General features: G+C 42.3%; 1 pseudogene; it reads right to left on the bottom strand.

Moving 5' to 3' along the window:
• Window positions 1-432: 432 nt before the first annotated feature.
• Window positions 433-9,838, bottom strand: LOC119277837 (annotated as a pseudogene).
• Between the last annotated feature and the right edge of the window lie 6 nt (window positions 9,839-9,844).

Genomic DNA, 9,844 nt, shown 5'->3' with positions numbered 1-9,844 from the left:
GCCGTCCCTACTAAGTTGTGATAAAAAAAGGGTAATGGCATTAGCAACGATAGTGCCATTTTTGACATGTTATTAAGTGTACACAACTGTTGGTTTAAACCATCCCTTAATAAGTTGTGATAGAAAAATAAATACGGTAATTTTGGTTGGCATTAGCAACGATAATGCCATTCATTAGTGCAAATTATAAGTAAAATTATCAGAAAAAACAGATGCTTGTTTACATATCAAGATGCCGGTTCAAAAGGCATAATTACGATCCGCATGGAGCGCAAAACCAATACGTTTCCCACAACCCAGGAAACACAATCCTCGCTCAAGATGGGTGTTGGGAGTAGGCATGAAAAATGAGGAACCATAGGGAGTAGGTGATCCACACAATCGTCAGACATAAAATCGTTACCACACAATTCATGCCCAGCTATCTAACAATTAAGGAATTTTGTAATTCTACATTGGAACTCAGGTAACAAAACATGAATGGCACAACATGGTAAATTAAGGGCAACCATGCTGCAATTTAATCTTAATAAGTCCGATGTAAAAAAGTTACAGAATATATTACCTATCTACCCAGATGATCTATGCTTTATGTCACCTCTATAACTTGTCCCAGCAATTCAATTCACTGCATAGCAGCAATCTATGATTTCGGTCAATTTGATCTGTTCTTTGAGAAGCCTCTCCAGCTGCTGGGTCCAGCTCCTTTCTTTGGTACACTAGCCAGTATACAAGAATTTACAGCACGTATGTTGTATGGAAATATCATTTATATATCTGGGGTAAATCCACTTGCCCCAAATATAAAAATTCATGTGTGTATGTTGTGACCCTTCAACGATTTGATGATGCTCACCAAGAACTGCTTTTCGCCACGGTATCTGCTTGAGAAACAAGCCGTGTCAGGATGATTAATAATACTCCCTACGTTCCATAATATAGTGCGCACTGGTTTTCTCAAAAGTCAAGCTTCATAAACTTTGACCAGAGTTTATAGAGAAAAGTATCTATATCTACAGTACATGAAAATATATTTCATGATGAATCTAGTGGTATGGATTTGGTATTCTAAATGTTGATAAATTTCATGTAAATTTGGTCAAAGCTTACAAAGTTTTTTTTATAAATCTACTATCCACTAACAGTATGGAGCGAAGGAAGTATCTGAACGGAGCAAGTATCATTCTGTGGTGATGTAGTGCTTACATCTCAAGCAATGAGAAGCCCAGGCACATAATGCCTATCACCATGTGAATGGGAAGGGTCTGCTTGAACCTATTTCTATTCAGAAACATCCTCTCGGAGAAAGCTGTGGTCAGACCAGAAATGAGCAGAACGCCCCAGCCCGCTGGCAAGCAGCGGTAGAAGGAGAATGAGCCCTGTAAATATATCATCAGTTTTTTTTTTTACAAATGCAATCCTTATACAAGGAAAAAAATCTCAAGGTGGAACATTCAAGAAACTTTACCTTAAAATACTCATTGATGAATACTGCAGAATATGAGATTCGCAGTAGCATATCTTTACAGACAGTCAAGGCGCAAAGGAAGTTCTCCCAGGAAAAGATTGATTTGAAGAAAACAAGGATAGCATAGTTATTACTAAAGGATACTGACAGAATTTGCAGCAATCAACCCAACAGCTCCGGCAGATTTAATAAAAGCAACATTTAGAACAGTATAAATTGCTGAGAAGAGGAGCAACATATTGTTTGACTTCTTAAGCTGGCTTTCATTGGCAACAGAATGAAGGAAAGCTTCAGAAGTGCCTGAAAATATCTAAGGACATAAGTCATTCATGCGGAACTTCATCAATATGCACATTTAACCAAATACTCTACTAAATAGCCCAGGTATATCTAACAATCAGCACCACCAGTAGCATATTTCTTGTTCGTATAATATAGACTCTACTACAAATCTGACGTCAGATTTTTGACTATGTTCGTCAAGGATGGCAAGTTTAGTTGGCAAGCATGGCAAATCTGTCTCAGTTTATTTTTTGGTCAGGAATTGCCGTGCTTGTAAACTAAATTTGCCATTATCGCAACAATATAAATTGCCATGAAAAATGTCAGATTTGCCATGCCTAAAAATCTGACGTCAGATTTTTAGCTTTTCCGTAAAATATTAATACAGAGAAGGTCAAAATCTTGTCAAGAGAATGCATAGTATAGTTAGTTTTCATTCAATAAAGATGTTTTTCAGCTATATTGTTGTGCAGGATGAGATATAAAAGAACAACTGATAGCTTTCAAAGGAGAGACCAAGTCATAACTTGGATGAACGTAACTGCTAATTAAATGGTTGAAAGAAATTATAACTGTTCCTCATATCAAGTTGGATATATTACTGTGCTACATGCATCATAACTGAAGAAAAAACTAAAAACAGAAAGCGCGAAACTGGGACTGTTATGCCCAGTGTTCCAAATTCTGGGTTTGCAAAAACTAGTTTAAAATCAAATACACAATTTAGATTTGACAGGTACCAGTGCAGAGTTACTATTCATCAATGAAATATTCGTAACATTATTTAAAAAAACTACTTTGCAAGATTATAGAATGAATATATGCAGAGCTGCTGCATGTAAGTTCCAAATACAAACCATTCATTGCTAAGAAGATATGTAAACACAATAGAAACGGAGGACAGCTGTAGCTTCGCCATCACTATATCTTCTTCCATATAATAGATTCAGAAGGGTGTATGAATAACTTGGACCAAAAGAAATGACCACGAGACCTGCATTGTTAGAGGATGATCATATTCAAGGGCTGTTAACGTATCTAATATCCACAGAAAACTAGGAGGTTGAAGTTGACAGCAACTAAAACATGTAGATAAATAGATTAATATATGCATTAGAGCATTCAGTATTGGACAGCGTACCTATCAGCATAATAAGTTTAAGAGCTCCGAGCAAAGAACCTTCCAGATTGGATATATTCTCAGGAGTTTGCCCTGTGGATAAGGATCCATCATTAGCTCTTTCAGAGAAATATAAATCCAAAGATAATGCACACAACATATTGTTTTAGTAATTTTGCTAAGAGTTCAATGGCCAACTATAATTGTAAGGACGAGTTATTAAACAGCAGCACCAAACTAAAAATATGCCAAAACTAATAATTTCAGATAGCTTGAGATATAGGAATGGTCATATCTAAATTCTAACAACTGGACAGCAGCAGCGTTATAAGCCGGAATTGTGTTAAACATTACAATTTAAGATAGCAAGGAATATGCAAAAGGTAATCTTGTTTTGTTGCACTGGCAGCAATGCTTATCTTAGCAATAATAATAATAATAATTCATAGTACTTGTAAGAGGCTTACTTCCTGTGAGACAGGTCATGAGTAATTTAAATACTGAACAATGAGAATAGCAAACATGCAGAAAGTGGGCAGAAATATCAAACGACCAGTAGCCAATACACAAAGCAGTCACTTCACAAGAACATAATCAATTCAGCAAACCAAATGGATTTGGAAAGAAAACTATATTTCATGAGTGTTTTTGTTTAGCAGATACCAGCACAACATAGGTTAACCTCCTTTGACTAATCAAGTACAGAGATGCTCAATAGGCAAAACTTACAGACGGATTCTCCAGATCAGTAGACCGCAATGACGCAAATGCATGAAATTCAATCTTTCAAGCCAAACAGATGATAAGCAATTGTACTTAGCTATCATAGTAAAATGAAACTTTATATTCATGCAAAAGAGCAACCTGATGCTAATTGGGTGAATGTAGCATAAGAACTCTCCTCAAACGGCAGGAAAATTATTCTAACAACCAGACTTCCTGCAAACAATTACAAGATCATTAGAGATTTTTCAGAAGGTGGTTGAGTCAGTATTTTGGATAGCTTTGTCATATTTTTAGTTAGTTAATTTGTTATTTTTTGTTGGAGATATTCTAGTAAGGTGAGAAAAGGAGGTGGGAGGCATTGATGAACCACACCTCGCCAACTGCCATTTATCTAAAGAAAAGCACTTGAAACAGAAGGTGCTTGACATACTTGCCTAATTTATCCACAAGACCATATGCAGCCTGGTTAAATGGAGTATCAAACCAAACAAGAACAAATTTTTCGCCTTCTTGGAGAATCAATTTCCTGATAGTCTGGCCTGTAAACAATATGCACATGTGCAATAACTGTTTATCATAGACCATCAGAGTTGACAACCTGACAATGTGCGTGTTTTGGCATCAACAAGGAAATATAATTAACTTGTTATAACTCATGCCTAATTATATACAACTAAAAACACAAATAAAGAAGAAACCTGAATGGAAGGAGATCAAAAGTTCTGATATTAGCAAATAAAAGAAAATATGCCCAATATCCAATGAAAATGCAGGCCGCATAGACGACCTGAGACAAAGCAAATACGACCAGCATCTCCTACAAAAAATCACTATTATAGTACTGTATTGATCAACAAACGTAATACAAATTAAAATTACATGGGAAAGCATGAATGGGTATGTGTTATGGCGCTGCTAGAAGGAGGGCGCGAGAGGGCCGGCCGGGGGTCTTTTTGCCCACGGCCGGGCAAGAGGGAAGGGATTTCCTTCTTAATTCTTGCTTGATTAGATTGATACATCTCCTCTCTTTATATAGAGGTTTACTTGACTTCCAAGCAAGGCTTACTTGACCCCTAAGCAAACGACCCTTATCTCTAATTAACCCTAAGACTAACGGGCCCATTAGGCCCATTATGTACTCTAACACTACACCCCACCTGGACATGCAGCTTGTCCTCGGGCTGCAGCCTAACCAACTTATAACCATGACTCGACGCAACACAAACCTAACACCTAAAACAAGCCTTTTACATCTCGGTTTGTTTTATTATTCTCAACCTGAAATGGACTCGGTCGCTTTATTTTGGACCCCTTAACAAAAAGTGGACACCATCCGCACGTCGGACGTGCACGTGTAGAGCCACCTGGATCCCATGGACACCACCTGGACAAAAGGAGTGCATGTGAATGGCCACCTGGAAGTGTTCGCAAGAGTGACCAGCAGAGGCGCCCTCGCGGCGGCCGGTGGCTGATTGCAGTGGTGCTACACGGTGCGCTCCTGTCTGTGACACCCCTCCTTCCCGCCGGACGGCTGTTGGTCCGCACCGCACAGAGAAGAGTGGAGGGCTTGCGATGGAGAATGACGAGGAGGGGTGCGCCCCCCCAACCGCCGATGTCGCAGATTTTGAGGTTGCTGCCCGCGGGGAAAACAGCATGCCCAAGATCCCCGATGCAGCGGACGGAGTGAGGTCCTTTGCGCAGTAAAGGACAACTTGGAGGAGCGGCAGCTGCAGACCACGCATCTCCCGCACACGCCGACACGCTAGGAGGCCGCGTGCAGCAGCCTGCAGCCTCACCGCCGCCGACACGTAGCGATCCAAGACGGAAGCGGTGACGGTGACGGCGGGGACTTGATCTGCTGGATGTGGACGCCCTGGGATGGCGGCGGCGCTGATGGGAACGAGGTCATCGCTGTCCCGTCGTAGGGCATCCATACTGGGCGGCGGAGCTGACTGGCGATGGCTGCTGCGGTGTCGCGCCGGGCAGCAACAGCGGCTGCTGCGGCGGAGCGGCGGAGCGCCGGGCGCAGCAGAGGCCGCCAGGAGCGGCGGCTGCCGCTGCAGCCAGGGCTGGGCGGTGGTGGCGATGGATGGCAGCTGCAGCGGCTGCCACGGCAGCCACGGCGGCGCGGGGGCGACGATGGGTGACACAGCCGGGTGCGGCCCGTAGGACCCGGCCAATAACAGGTGGATCTCCTGGACCGCCTGGGTTAGGTCCCGCAGCACCCCGAGCACCTCCTCCGGGGTGAGGACGGCGGGGGCGGGCGTGACGGAGGATCTTGGCGCGGGCAGGAGCGGGGCGACGGTCGTGGTGGTCGCCGGAGGCGACGAGGTGACCGGCAGCGGAAGAGACGGGCTTGGCGGCGGTGAAGACATGATCGAACCGAAGCTAGCTGATACCAAATTGTTATGGCGCTGCTAGAAGGAGGGCGCGAGAGGGCCGGCCGGGGGTCTTTTTGCCCACGGCCGGGCAAGAGGGAAGGGATTTCCTTCTTAATTCTTGCTTGATTAGATTGATACATCTCCTCTCTTTATATAGAGAGGTTTACTTGACTTCCAAGCAAGGCTTACTTGACCCCTAAGCAAACGACCCTTATCTCTAATTAACCCTAAGACTAACGGGCCCATTAGGCCCATTATGTACTCTAACAGTATGTCACTTGGCAAAATTATACTGTTTATCCTGCAAAGCTCTATCATTTTTTAAGATAAACTTAAAATGGATGAGTACAACACAGGACAAATGAATGACGAAGGAAACTGTTCCCGATATTTCTATCTTATTATAATTAGGAAAGTTGTATTTGTTAGCCAACCACAAAAATATAGTAGTTGAAATCTTCTAATATATACAAATATTATCCTTGGTACACATACCAAAAAAAAATACAATATACAGTACGGACTGGCTATTGGAACGTCATGGATTATTAGTTTGTCACAAAGTTGGATGTATAACCATGTAGATGGTTGCACTAACTTTGTTTTAGTTTTGATAATGAGATGGTTTCACTGAAAACAAAATAGATAATTGGATTGAGGTAGTTGCACTAAATGGTCATTTTTTTTTCAGAATGATTCATTGATTGGTGACCATTTCAAGTATAATTACAAGGCAATTGTGTGCAATGTAGATTCCCGAATATTAGGTGTAAACAATGAGAACATTGTGGGCGTATGCATTTTATGCGGTCGGTAATAAACTGGAGTAAAAGGCTAATGTGGCATTACCACTTTAATATGTCCTTTTATGAAGATATAAGTTGTTAGGCAACGTAGCAGAGTAGCTGCAGGTTCAGTATACACTCTTATTATGTAGTATTTCTTCGTTTGGGAAAGAATATACAAAGGTTCTGCCAGTAGCTCCAAGATACACGCAAATCCTGCCATTTTGGACCAGATAAAAACATCAGATCTCAATGTGAGGGAAGTGGACAAAACATTGAAATGAGAAGGCACTCTAGCTTAGGAGTAATAGTAGGATATCTATATGGGATGTGTTGAAGTATAAATGCATAGCCCACCTTTCCCCATCAGCTTGAGATATTGGGAGAACTGGTTAGTGCATGCAATTCTACATGGTATTAGAGCCAAGAGATCTTGAGTTCAAGAGCTGTCTGGCGCAATTTAAAAAATAAAATAGCTGCATGACAGCATGAAATGCAATTCTACAAGATGCTCCATGTAGCTGCATGGCAGCATGAAATACTTGTCCATTTTATAGATCAAGAGCTCCGTGTTCAGCATTTGCATTTAATCTAAGACAGAAAAAAAAACCACTCTCAACCCTGAACTCCAAAACCATTTTGCAACCTAGAACTACTGAAACAATCCACTTTTCACCCCCAGGTGGCTTCAAAAGTGATTTGGAGTGACATGTATGCAACTATGCATGTGTCCACCATGTCACTGCCATTATAACAAACAAACATGCCAAGAAGAAACCTTGCCATTCAGATCATTTTTTATATTGGGAACAGACAAGAAGTCAAATTTGGTGGCACAGCAGAGAGATGGTAGACACATCACCCTAAACTACTTGTGAGATCACAGCAGGTGAAACTGGAGCAATTCAAATGGTACTCCCTCCGTCCCAAAATAAGTGTCTCAACTTTGTACAACTTTAGTGAAAAGTTGTACTGAAGTTGAGACACTTATTCTGGGACGGAGGGAGTATTATAGTTCACAGTTGAAAAGCGAACTTCTGCAATAAATCAGGGTTGAAAAGTGGACTTTTTCTATAAAGATATAATACCGCAGTGCCTCTAACAATTTAATGAGGCTTGTTATTTTGCCGTACTCAATCAAACTGAATCAACTAACTGACAAATTAATTCTTGGAGAGGTGTCCTTAATGAAATATCAATTATCTTGCTCGGGATAAATATACAAATAACTTACTACTAGTAAATTCATGGAAGACTTACCGATGATTAACGTAGCTTTTGCATAAGGGTCAGATAACTTCAGTTTCTTTATTCTGAACACAAATAGACTGCCAATAGAAGTCACAAACAAGCCAAACGGGATGATCATCCAAGCTACCTTCAGTATCTCTTCGTCACTCAACACATCACCACTGTAATATAAGTATTAAGTCATCAGTTGAGAAATACTCCAGCGCAGCAAGTAATAAGGAAAAATATTACAAGATCAGAGAAAGTTTTCCTAAAAATCACGTGGTTCAGAACTGATAGAGATTTTAATGTGAATATAACAACAGAGTTTAACAAACACACAAAATGGGAATAATTCCGCAATTTTGCAATACCTCCCAGAATTATTATAAAAAATTATTTATTTTCAATTGTGTCTTCCATTTAATCGCAGTACATGGATGAACCTCAAAGTTTGTAAATTTTGCAATACCTCCCAGAATTATTACGCAAGCAAGCACGCCGAAACCCCTCCCGGCTTAAAAATAAGACACAATTGATGAAAAGTGGAAGCTGCAATGCATATGCCTGCCAGATAAGTGACAAACACATTAGAAAATATTAACAACAAGAAACATCTGGTTCCGTCTTAAAAAATAGCATGAAATTCAATATAATGTTCACCAAAATGAAAAGATCCGGCAACTCCTAGCTAGTAAAGAAACCAAACAATCGCAAGGGAGCCATTACAATGCACATACATGAACGACTCAAATAACTGAAAACGACCACTATGATAATTACAGTGTGCGATCGACCAGATGCATCATTTCGCTTCAGTAGCTCAAAGAACAAGGTTGGGGTGCTGTCAGTAATCACGAATTTTCACAGAGAAACAAACACACGCTGCAACTAGAATTAGAACTTCACTTCAGAAAGATCCCATCCCAGGCATCCACTTTATGACAGACCCAGAGTTTCAGTCCCAACCATGTATGTAATGGCCAGGATTCAAAACTGCAGGCATGAACTGAGGACACTATCATACTTAACCACAATAAAGACTAGAATCCACATGGAATGGGCACCACTGATGCTAACTAAGCTTGACGCTGTATTTCAACTCCAAAGCACCAAATGTCATCATGGAACTAGTTAGCTCCCCATCGAGGAATGAAATCAAACAAATCGATTGCTTGCTGCACTGAACCGAGGAGGAAGAAAAGAGGGAGCAGGGGAGATCCGCACCGCGCAGTCGTCGGCCCTGAGCTGGCGCACGAACCAGCCGTTGTACAAGAAGGGGATGATCCTCGAAAGGAACTGCGCCGCTACACACACACACACACGCACGCACGAGCACTGAGCTTTAGATTTAGATCCCCAAAACCAAGCACCCAGCCAGAAGTAACCCTCCATCGGAGGGGGGCGGGAAAGGGAGGCGAGAGGGGCGCACCGAAGTTGTACTTGAATACAGCCATCACAACTCCTGCGTCGGAGTCAGGCTGAGGGGACGCCACGGCTCCGGCAGTCCCCGCGGCGCCGGCGAGCAGCGCCATGGCCATCATAGCGGCGCGGGGGCGAAGAGTCCAGCGGCGGCGAGGGATGATGCCTAGGACCTGTTCTGAACCTCCCCAAGCTTCTAAAAATCCTCAAATTCAGCTTCCAAACGCAGCTTCTAACTCCAAGTGGCGATTTCAGAAACGTTCGGCACCGTAGTAGCTTCTCCCAGCGAGGCAGCCCAGCTGGGGAGGCTGCTGGCCGGCTGGAAGCAGCCCAGTTCGGCCTAGGGTTTACGGCGTCGGAGAGGGGGCTCAGTCGAGGTGACCACCGGCCAGCAGCGGGGTGGAGCTGGCCGTCGGGGTGACGTCCTGGA

The sequence above is a fragment of the Triticum dicoccoides genome, chromosome 3B (assembly GCF_002162155.2).
Source record: "Triticum dicoccoides isolate Atlit2015 ecotype Zavitan chromosome 3B, WEW_v2.0, whole genome shotgun sequence".
NCBI lineage: Eukaryota > Viridiplantae > Streptophyta > Magnoliopsida > Poales > Poaceae > Triticum > Triticum dicoccoides.
The sequence above is the reverse complement of the archived record's forward strand: the minus strand, read 5'-3'. Positions and strand labels throughout refer to the sequence as shown.